The sequence below is a fragment of the Canis lupus genome, chromosome 23 (assembly GCF_048164855.1).
Source record: "Canis lupus baileyi chromosome 23, mCanLup2.hap1, whole genome shotgun sequence".
Taxonomy (NCBI): Eukaryota; Metazoa; Chordata; class Mammalia; order Carnivora; family Canidae; genus Canis; species Canis lupus.
In genome coordinates, this window is record NC_132860.1 from 47,655,794 (window position 1) to 47,666,380 (window position 10,587).

The following is a 10,587-nucleotide window of genomic DNA, read 5'->3' on the forward strand; positions in this document are numbered from 1 at the left end:
TATCATTGGATTTATCTAGAAAATTCTCTACATTTCACTTCATCTATATATTTTAATTCAATAAATCTTTTCCAGTAGAGTATACTTCTTCACAGTTCTCAAACTCTGTGACTGAAATAATTTTCCTACAATTCAATCTGATCATAACTGTTACCAGCTTAAAGATCTTTCTGGGTCTCTAGTATTGACACTGTGCTGGCTATGTTCTTTCATATGAGCTTTACATAATTGCCCTTATCTTCTCCTTCCTTCTTACCTTCTCCTCCCCTCAGTTCTAGCCTACCAGACCCCAGTGAAAATCCATCTCCACCAACCACCTCTTCCTATTCACAACTATATACCTGTATATCTTGTTTGTCTTCAATAGATCTCCTCATTTCAAATACCTCTTAAATGTTCTTTCAAGATAGGCAAATAAAGTGTTATTTTAACTGAATTTCAAGTAGAGTTGGTAACTTCCTCTGTGATTATGCAGAACTTCTTTATATTTCTCTGTGGCACTTGTCATTATGCTGTAATTAGACTTATAAGGAAAGTAAAGTTCAAATTGTGCTGCCAACAAGAGTAGCTAAAAACAATCCTTTCCCCACAGGAGACCATTTACAACAATCAGTATCTATGCATCTCTTTCAGAGCTTAGTCACATTTCTCCTTCTGACATCTCTTGAATGGCCATCTTTTTAAGGGCCTTGTTATTATTTAACATTTTGTGTCTCTTTCTTATTGCTCTAACAAGGCCTTTATCATTGCTTCTAAATCTCTATTCTGGTTACCAGCTTAAAATTCTGTTCCCACCTAGAAATAAACCCTACCATGATTTTCCCAATTCTAGTCACAGATGTTGAGGTCTGTCCCTGAACATCATTGGATCCCTACCACTGCTTAGACCACCTCCCAGTCTTCCTGAGCATGTAATGTTATATGCATGCTGGGTTCCCATCCACTGTTATTACACAAAATAGAATTTCATTCTGAACTACCAGTTGATAACATTTTGTCTGGACAATAGTCAGAGAATACAATAATCCTAAACACATTGTGCCTATCAATCAGACTCAGTAAATATCAGTCTCCATACCTATAGCTAGACCAGCACCCAAAAGATCTTCTCTGCCTCTTGGGTATATTTTATTCAGCTTTTGATCTTTGCTTCTTTGCTCTATTTATATCCTGCTCAATCCCCACATCTGACAGGTATAAGTGATCACTCCCATGGGAAGGAATAAAAGAGTCTATTAAAAAAAATCTATTCAGTATTGTTTAAATAATGGTTGTGAAAATGTGATTATTTAGGAAAAATAGAATTTGTAGAGGCTTTTGTTATTTCTCTATAGATACACACTTATATAATAAAGGCACATAAAAGACGGAGTGAAGGAATATGAAGTTACTTTTTCTAGTCTTTTCAACTTTGGGAAATTGTGTGTGAAGAAGAACAATAAGGAAAACAAGCTTTCAGATCAAACCTCTCACATTTAAAAGCTCTGATTTCTTTCATTTGGTAATTTCTCTGGAGTTTCATGATGAACTCCAGCAGAGCTTGCCCCTCTTAGCACAAGGTTACTAACACGATGAACCATTTTCACTTTATTACTTTCCTCATCCCATCTAATTTAATGCCTTTAATTTAACCACTCCCTCTTTTTCAAGAGTTCATGCTTCCTCCTTGCCCATTGCAGAATATCTATGGCTCTCCTTTGAAAAAGACCCCAGGAAGTGGACTTGTAAAGGTTTAATAGACTCATCAGATATGGTTCTCAAATGTTAAATGCCACACTGACATTCAAAAATTCATCTTGGGTCCCACATATGGGGGGGAAAAAAAGCCATGACACTCAGATTCAGAAAAGCATATCATCTACTGAGTGAGGTTGTGAAATCCACCTAGTTCTTAGCAGCATTTTCATATATTGGTCAAGGAATAAAGAATTCAGCATATTCTGTGGCAAAATTTATATTGAGTTTTCTTTTGAAGGAATTCTAGAGAAATCATTTTTCATCGATCTCTGCATATGACCACAATTAAATTTACAATTATGTTTAATTATCAAGTCTGTTTGCCTTTGATACATATTTATCATGGATTATAGGATTACAGAACTAGGTAGAAATACAAAAGTAACAGTGTCTCCATCCAGTAATGAGATACTTAAATAATAGAGAACAGCTATTCTAATTTTAAAATTACTCTACCACACTCTGTCTTTTGCCTTTACAGAAAAGGAGTTCCTGTACTCAATACTTCTCTGTTTACGTGACAATTCTTCTCAAGGGAATGTGAATTCTTAAAGACAAAACTATCATTTATCTTTGTATTGATGATTCTAGAACATGTTGCAGTTAATTTTAGGTCCTTGATAAATATTTATTGGAAGAATGAATGGAAATAATCTTGAACACAAAGGTTTCAAAATGTAGGAGTCTTTCTTTCCTTGAAATATGTATTTATACTGAAATAGCTTCTCTCCTTTAATATTCCTCTTGCCTCAGCTTGCCTACCAACCCACAATCTTTGAAGGTATTGATATTTTGATGTAGTTTGTGACATCCTAGACATCCATCCACTCATTGACACAATAAGCATTCACAAAGTCTCTTCTATATATCATGCAGGTGATACTCAGCCACTGTTCTTCCACACATAATATTGAAAATTTATTATGTGAGGTCAAGATAAAGACATTTCATCCTCAGTTTTAAAATAGCCCATAGTTCACTTATTTAAGCTAGTGTATAACCTAAGTCTGCTGTGGTTTCTCAAGCATGTGCATGTTACTGTTATATATGTTGTAGCAGAAATAAGATTGGGAAAAATTGTGCTAGAGACCTCAGATAATCTCAATAAATACACTTAACTGATTGATATGCTGTGCTTAAAAGCTTAATTTTTAAAAAAAAAATAGTTACCATTTTAGTATATTTTCCCTCCTCATCCAACTCACTGCATACATTTTCACATTAATAATTCAAACACAATTGTCCCATTCTACCCTTTTTGAACTTACTACAAATAACAAGTAGAGTCACGATCCCCTCTTGCGCTTAGGGTATTTAGGTTGGGCCAATACAGAGCCAAAATTCATCCCCTGAGAAGTTTTTTTCTTCCACAGTTCAATTCTTAAATCCTGTAAATGTTATTGCAGTTGAACCCTATCTTGAATGGGAAGCAGACTTTCCTGAAAGATTTATCCTTGTCATATAAGATGGCTTTATAGCCATGCATACCATTTATTGAGCTGATACTGAGGTTGTAATTTTTCTTTGGGGAAAAATTAAAAAGCTTTTTAGGGAATGTGATGAGTTAAGGTGATGCTGTGTGTAGTTGCATCCATTGTAAAGGGGATAATTAAGAAAGGTTTTCTGACAGGGAAACCCAGATAGGATGACCCTTGCCCATTGCTCTCCTTTCCTGATTATTTTACTCTTACTTTGTCTTTTGGGGCTCCTGATTTTTATGCAGCTCCATATAAAAACCTATTATCAAAAACAGTCAAGCTAAAGCCACACTTCTGTCATAAAGAATTATATTTTTGGAGAAATTAAAGTCTCCAACTGAAGGAATCAACTACTTGGTAGAATTTCAAGCATGTCAAATGTACTAATTAGCCTCTTAGGGAAGTTTTGTTAAAGAAACCTTTTCCTTTGCATATACTGTAGAAGAAAGTAAGTAAAAAAAAACAATAATAACACTAACATTTTGTCTCTCTTTAAGGCTAAGAACTTTTAATGTAGTATTCAAGGCATCGATTCAACTTCAGCTATTAAAAGTAATGGTGCAGGGACACCTGGGTGGCTCAGCGGTTGAGCGTCTGCTTTTGGCCCAGGGTGTGATCCTGGAGTCCCAGAATCGAGTCCCACATTGGGTTCCCTGCGTGGAGCCTGCTTCTCTCTCTGCCTCTCTCTCACTCTCTCTGTGTCTCTCATGAATAAATAAATTATAAAATCTTTTTAAAAAATTAACAGTGTAGAAGTGGACAAAAGGAATTTATGCTTCTAAGATATCCCTTTTCCATTTTCCTCTGTTCTACCTAGAGACTCTTCCTCTACTCTGCTAATTCTTTAACTGTATCCTAAACCAGGTTTTGGCATGTATTTGAAGTGGATAATCTAATAAAGCCAATGATTAAAATACTCTTTGGAATAATTCTTTTTTGATCCTTTTCTTATCTTTTTTTTCTAAGTTACTACTAGCTTTCTAATTATTCTAGGATACTCATAGTTCAGGAGGAGAAACAAAAAGTATTTACTTCAAGGAGTTTAAGTTTAGGTTCATAATATATTAGAGCTAGAGGCTGCTACTCCTCTGCTAACCTATACATCTGGTAACACAGATGAAGAAACTGACTTCTAGAGTGGTTAAGTGGTTGGCAAAAGTTCGAATGACTGCTTATTGGAGAATTGGTTCGTTTTATTTTATGAGATTATGTGCATGAATAAAACTGAGTTCTAGTTTGGTTCTTACCACCTTTCCTACTCAGATGTTCTACTCTTGTCCAAGCCAGGGCCACAATTCACCCATTTTCTATGGGAATTCTCAATGCTCTTGAGTGATGATTACTTGTAAGAATACAGGAAAGTATAATTAATTAATCCTGCAGAAAGCCAAACCAGATATCAAAATGTGGTTATGCCCACAAGATAATTATGCATGTGAACATACGTGAGATAAAATAAAGCTTAGAAAGAATGAATTGAGTACATCTCCGTCCAGCATCATACTTAGCAGAATGTTGTTAATAGCAGGGAAGGCAGTGAGTGAGATTATAAATTATGAGAGTGTAGAGTTATTAGATGGTATCAAGCTCAGAAATACATAAATCATACCTTGACTCAACTACCCTTTGCTTTATGCTTCATCCAGGATATAAATGCATAAGAGACATGATAACACACAAAAAACCCCATTATTTTACCTAAGCTTGTACCCCAACTGTTTATTTAGTTTTCAAGGTTACAAAGGTTACTTAAGCCCAAGAGATCTCCTTTCATTCCTTAAAGCCTAAACCTGAATTCAAGGATTTAGCTACCCTCTGACTGCCAATGAAAAGACATAAAGAAGTGCTAGAACTAGCTGGGTCAGCTTACTATTTATGCAGAATTCATAGTTCTTTACTCTTCTCAGTGAGAGAGAAACTAAATGATGACAGAGTCAACTTTTGCAAATGCAAAATAAAAGGTACTATATGAAAGGAAGAAAAGAGCATCTCTGCTTTAAGGATTAATATTACAGCCTTTAAGGATACTTCAGAAGATGTGAGATTTAAATAATGTACAGTGTGTCAAGATAGTTTCTGTTGCCATAATTAATAGGACAAGTCAGCATCACAGAATCAAGCCAGTCAGAATAATTTCAGAAGTGGGGAAAAAAAAAATTCAGAAGTGGGGTGAGAGCATTTAGGAGACGAGGAAAAGACTAGTACTCTTCTCATTGTCTATAAACGTGTACTTATTTCCGGATAACAGGAATTATATTTTTAATACTCAATCTGTTAGTGTTAATGGAAAGGAAACTTTTACCTCGATTAACTATTGAGATTCAATATAAAATAGATAATTCAGTGCAAACTTCATTTGTAATATAAAATTAGTTGTACAGTATAATATCCTTGTCACGGATATGTGTGTTCTATACATACTTAGTTTACAATTTACAAGGCTAGTTCTACTACATAAAGACTAGAACTAGAAATTCAAACTCTAACGCTAAGGCCATTTCCCCCACAGAAGAGAAGTTTCCAGGCAATAAACTGAGGTCAACCAGTGTCTGTGGTTTTTATTTTTAGCACAGGTCAAACAGTGGCCTCAAATATCCTATAATGGCAAACATATTATGAAGGAGTTCGGAGTTCAAACATTTACATTTCATCAAGAAATATGTTTTACTCTGATATGTTGGCAGTGGTTCAGTGCAAGTGACCTGCTTTCACACACTGACGTTTTGTAAGACTTGAGAGCAATTGGCTTGAAATTTGGAACACTTATCTCTGAGTTTCATGCCTCTGGTATATGAAGGAGTGCTTTTGTGGAATTTTGTTCAGTTATTTTTATTAAACTCCCACCTCTTTAAGTCCTAAGAAATGAGAACACTGTTTAACTGTCAAGTACAGTTTTTACTTTAAACAAAGGCAATTTATTTTTAGCCTATTATATAGGATCAGATTTGGAATGGAAACATGGTTTATGTATTGCCCTCATTAAATCATTTTAATCAACAAACAACACCTTTAAAGCAGCACATTCTATTAAAATGCTACAACTAGGAAAGAGAGGACATTAATGTGAAATTAACATGGAAACCAAGCATTGTAATTGTTTATTAAACTCTTGCAATTACAAGTTCTACCATTTTTAATTTTCCCTCCATTACATTGAATGTCACAGATCAATCTAAATTCATGTTAAGCTTTTTCCTATTTCGAAAGTTTCCCAAATTGGTGAAAGTTAATCTACAGGGATGCCGTTGAATTTTGATTGTACCATGTACAATGTGGATAACTGAGAAATCTCCTTAAATTCCCTGTCTTAAGTTTTCTCATTTTAAGAAAAACGGGAAAAAGACAACTTCTAATACACAAGGTTGTTAAAAAGATTAGATACGATAATGTATTTAAAAATACATATTTAGAGGGCTCCTAGGTGGCTCAGTCAGTTAAGCAGCTGACCCTTGATTTCAGCTCAGGTCTTGATCTCAGGGTCATGAGACTGAGGGGGTCCCATTCAATGTAGTCTGCTTGTCCTTCTCCCATTCTCTCTGCCCCTCCTCCCATTCATGTGCACATATACTCTCCCTCTTTCTCTCTCTCTCAAAAAAAAATCTTTAAAAAATAATTTTTTATTCTAAAATTATATTTTTATCCTAAAAAATTAAAATGATTTTATCAATAATTTTATTGAGTCATAAGTGTCCAATGACATTTCAGAATTAAAGTATAATAATAGATGAAGAGATCATTTTTCCAGTATTTTTTTAATCCTATGAAGTATATGTGATTTAGCTTTTAGGAAATTATTTTAGAAAACTTAAGACTGTCATCAAAAGTCAACATGAGTAGTACAGAACATGCTCTGGGCTTTTAAGAAAAATAAAGATCAATGTAGACTAGAATCTGAGCCTAGCTTCTCAACCTAGCAATTGAATGCTTTTTAGGTGAAATTAGTCTTAAGTTTCCTGAAAATTTCTCATCTTTAAATTGAGTGTAATTATCTGTATCTTCCTTACAGTATTATTATAAAAGTGTCTTCAGCTGGAAAGTTTTATTGCAACTTAATATTACTGCCTTTAAGGATACTTCAGAAGATGTGAGATTTAAACAACTTTGAAAAATAGAGGGATTGAAGAATCTCTACTATGTAATGCATCTTCAGAGTATTAGTATGTATCTTCACTATTACATATCAAAATTGTATTTTGAAAGTTAAAATATTGAAACCAGGGTAAGAGCTTAACAGTTCCATGGGCTTTGATGTTAGTTAGGTATGTATAAATCTGCATAAATGCTCTTATCAGATGGAAGACTTAATCAAATTAAATTTTGTAATTACAATGCAGATCTTTCATCCACAAATTAAAATAAATTATGTAAAAAACTCTAAATTAGATATCAGGTTTATTATAATAAAGATTCACTCATGGCTAATGAGACAATATGACATTATATTTGCATATTGTATTAGTTTTGTGCAACACTTACACAATTATCAAATTCTGTGCAAGGTTTCATAATTTAAGTAAACATACTCTGAAAAAGTACAATCAATGCAAAAGCTTGATGTCCACGTAACTTTAAAATGTTACCCTATTTAGCTAAAACTGACACTTGCTTGTATTTATCCTAACTGCTCTGATATTTAATTTAGATGGTGTGTGACACTGCATGAAGATGGTTCTGAGCTCCAGTTCATTTTGTTCATATTTTCCTGTCTGCCATCCATGTTTGATGAGGGGTACACACATCGTTCTCTAGCTTTTTGTATTTATGAAAAAAAGAAATTACTGTCTTCCCTTAGTCATTAACTTGAGATTTATGCACAGAATGCAACCCCTGTAAGAAGGAAAAGGGGAAAAGGGGAACTATCTTGCACTGTTGGTGGTAATGTGAACTGGTACAGCCACTCTGGAAAACAGTGTGGAGGTTCCTCAAAGAGGAGGAACCTCAAAGAGTTAAAAATAGAGCTCCCCTATGACCCAGCATTTGTACTACTGGGTATTTACCTCAAAGATACAGATGTAGTGAAAAGCCAGGACTCTTACACCCCAGTGTTCACAGCAGCAATGTCCACAATAGCCAAACTGGAAAGAGCCTTAGTGTCCGTCGAAAAATGAATGGATAGAGAAGATGTGGTTGTATATACAATGGAATACTACTCAGCCATCAGAAAGGACGAATATCCACCATTTGCTTCAACGTGGATGGAACTGGAGGGTATTATGCTGAGTGAAATAAGTCAATTGGAGGACAATCATCATATGGTTTCACTCATATGGGGAGTATAAAAAATACTGAAAGGAATTATAAGGCAAAGGAGGGGAACTGAGTGGGAAAAATTAGAGAGGGAGACAAACCACGAGAGACTCGTAACTCTGGGAAACGAACAAAGGGTTGCAGAAAGGGAAGTGGGTTGGGGGATGAGGTAACTGGGCCATGGGCATTGAGGGGGACACTTGATGGGAAGAGCACTGAGTGTTATACTATATGTTGGCAAATCAAATTTAAACAAACAAATAAATAAAAATGAAAAATACATAAAAATATAAAAAATGCAAAATAGTAAATAATAAGTACTAAAAAATAATTAGCTCTTACAAGTTAGCCCCTTGTCTTTTCTCAAGTTTCTCTAAGCTTTGAATCTCATTACTCTCTAACATATTTCCTATGTCATAGAAATTCTTAGCATTTGCAAATCTGATTGTATTTCTACCTCAAAATTCTTCAAGACTTCTTTTGTTTAAATAAATTACTTGAACACTAAACATTTTAGAAGATAGATTAGGCTCTTCTGTCCCTCTTTACTATGTAGCACTACTTTCTGGTGCTGCTCAGAATTCATCCTTTCTCACTAGAATTTTCCAAAATTTAACCAGCTTTTTAAGCTTTCAATGTATTTGTGCACCAAGTTCTCTCTAGAAGTGAGAACTTTTTCTCTGTCCCTCCCTTTTTCCCTCCCCTTCCTGTTTATCTCTTTTCTCCTATTTCCTTTAATTTTTTGTTTGCTTGGCAAATAATTCATCCTCAGACAATACTGAAATGCTTTCTCAACAACTCTCCTTTGCCCCTACAGACCTTTTAACTTGCCTGACCTTTAGTTGTCATTTTATTAAATTAAACTAATTTGCTTGCATATCTGTCTTTGTACAAATCCCAAGCACTAATATCTTCTATTCTCAGCTAGCACATTGTTTGGCATTTAATAGCTACTAAATAAATATTCGTTGATTAAATCAATTCTTCTACTCAATATTTCTCTAATTCTAGATGAGAACACTGAAGTCTAGAGATTAGGTAAAGGCAATTTAGTGGAATTTCTGGGGCTATTACCATCTCCAGATGTAGGATCTTATGTGGTACTTGTTAGTTGTCAAAAGCTCTCAGATAACAGCAGATTCTGTAATGCTGAAAAGTTATCCATGACATTCATTTGTTTTGTATTGCTTGAACTAACTTAGAGTGAAGTCTTAAGGCTTAGTCATAGGCACCAGATTATGTGTTCAGACTATTAATTATGACATTTTAAGATAAAGTAGTACAGTATAATCAGTGGTTTAGTAATTAAGATCCGTCAAACAGCAACATTTTCATTAAGCAAATCATTAAGGACCAAGTCAATTTTACCAAATCTGTTTATTGGACAGTGCCTAAATGCTGGCTTTCTTTCTCTGTGTTTTATTTCAATTTCATAGGAGATATTTGACAAAATAAACGTTGGTTATCTGAACTAAGTCTGAATATTCACAGCACTTGGGGGATTTTCTTTTCACTTTAATTGGGAAAGCATTTATAATTATTTTACAATTGTCTTTAAATACCCACTGAATGAAATGAATCACCTTAGCTCCTCTCCTACATGGCCAGAGCAGTCAGTGCATCAGCAGAGGCAACACTTACACAGTGTTCTTGATTCCCTAGGCTCTGTGCTAAGAGTTTTACATCTCTTCACTCATTAAGTTTCTAAACATTCTCAGAGCTCAGCCCATCACCATCTCCAAATCATCCTATTTGTAACATATATTATTCTGATCACTATATGTTCACTTACATCCAAATAATACTCTTTGCTGCTATAAAAATGAATGCAGGGAAAAGATAAATGCCTTAGATGAAAATACTTAAATAAGTTGCTCTACATAAATAAAACCTAGAAATGCAAACAATCCTTAAACTAAAATAAACATAGAAAAGTGAGACTGATTTTTTTTAAAGTAGATACTATAGAAACTAAATGTTTAATATGTGGCTATAGATTGTATTAGGAACAAAATTTAAATAGATTTATATTTTAATATGTAAATTTAAAAATATATACATATATATATCCACAAATAATTAGATATTCAGATATTCAGCTTTAACTCAGATCTATGCTTCTGAC

At 34.2% G+C, this 10,587-nt stretch overlaps 1 long non-coding RNA gene across 2 annotated transcripts in view; it reads right to left on the minus strand.

Annotated features, from left to right (window-relative positions):
* Positions 1 to 9,660, minus strand: part of LOC140615612 (uncharacterized) — a 100,907-nt gene extending 91,247 nt beyond the window's left edge. The window contains exon 1 of one of the 2 annotated variants that reach the window (XR_012016106.1): positions 9,537 to 9,660. This is a non-coding gene — a long non-coding RNA (uncharacterized lncRNA). The remainder of the gene's footprint in view (positions 1 to 9,536) is intronic. The other variant, XR_012016107.1, reaches the window with a different exon arrangement.
* Between the last annotated feature and the right edge of the window lie 927 nt (positions 9,661 to 10,587).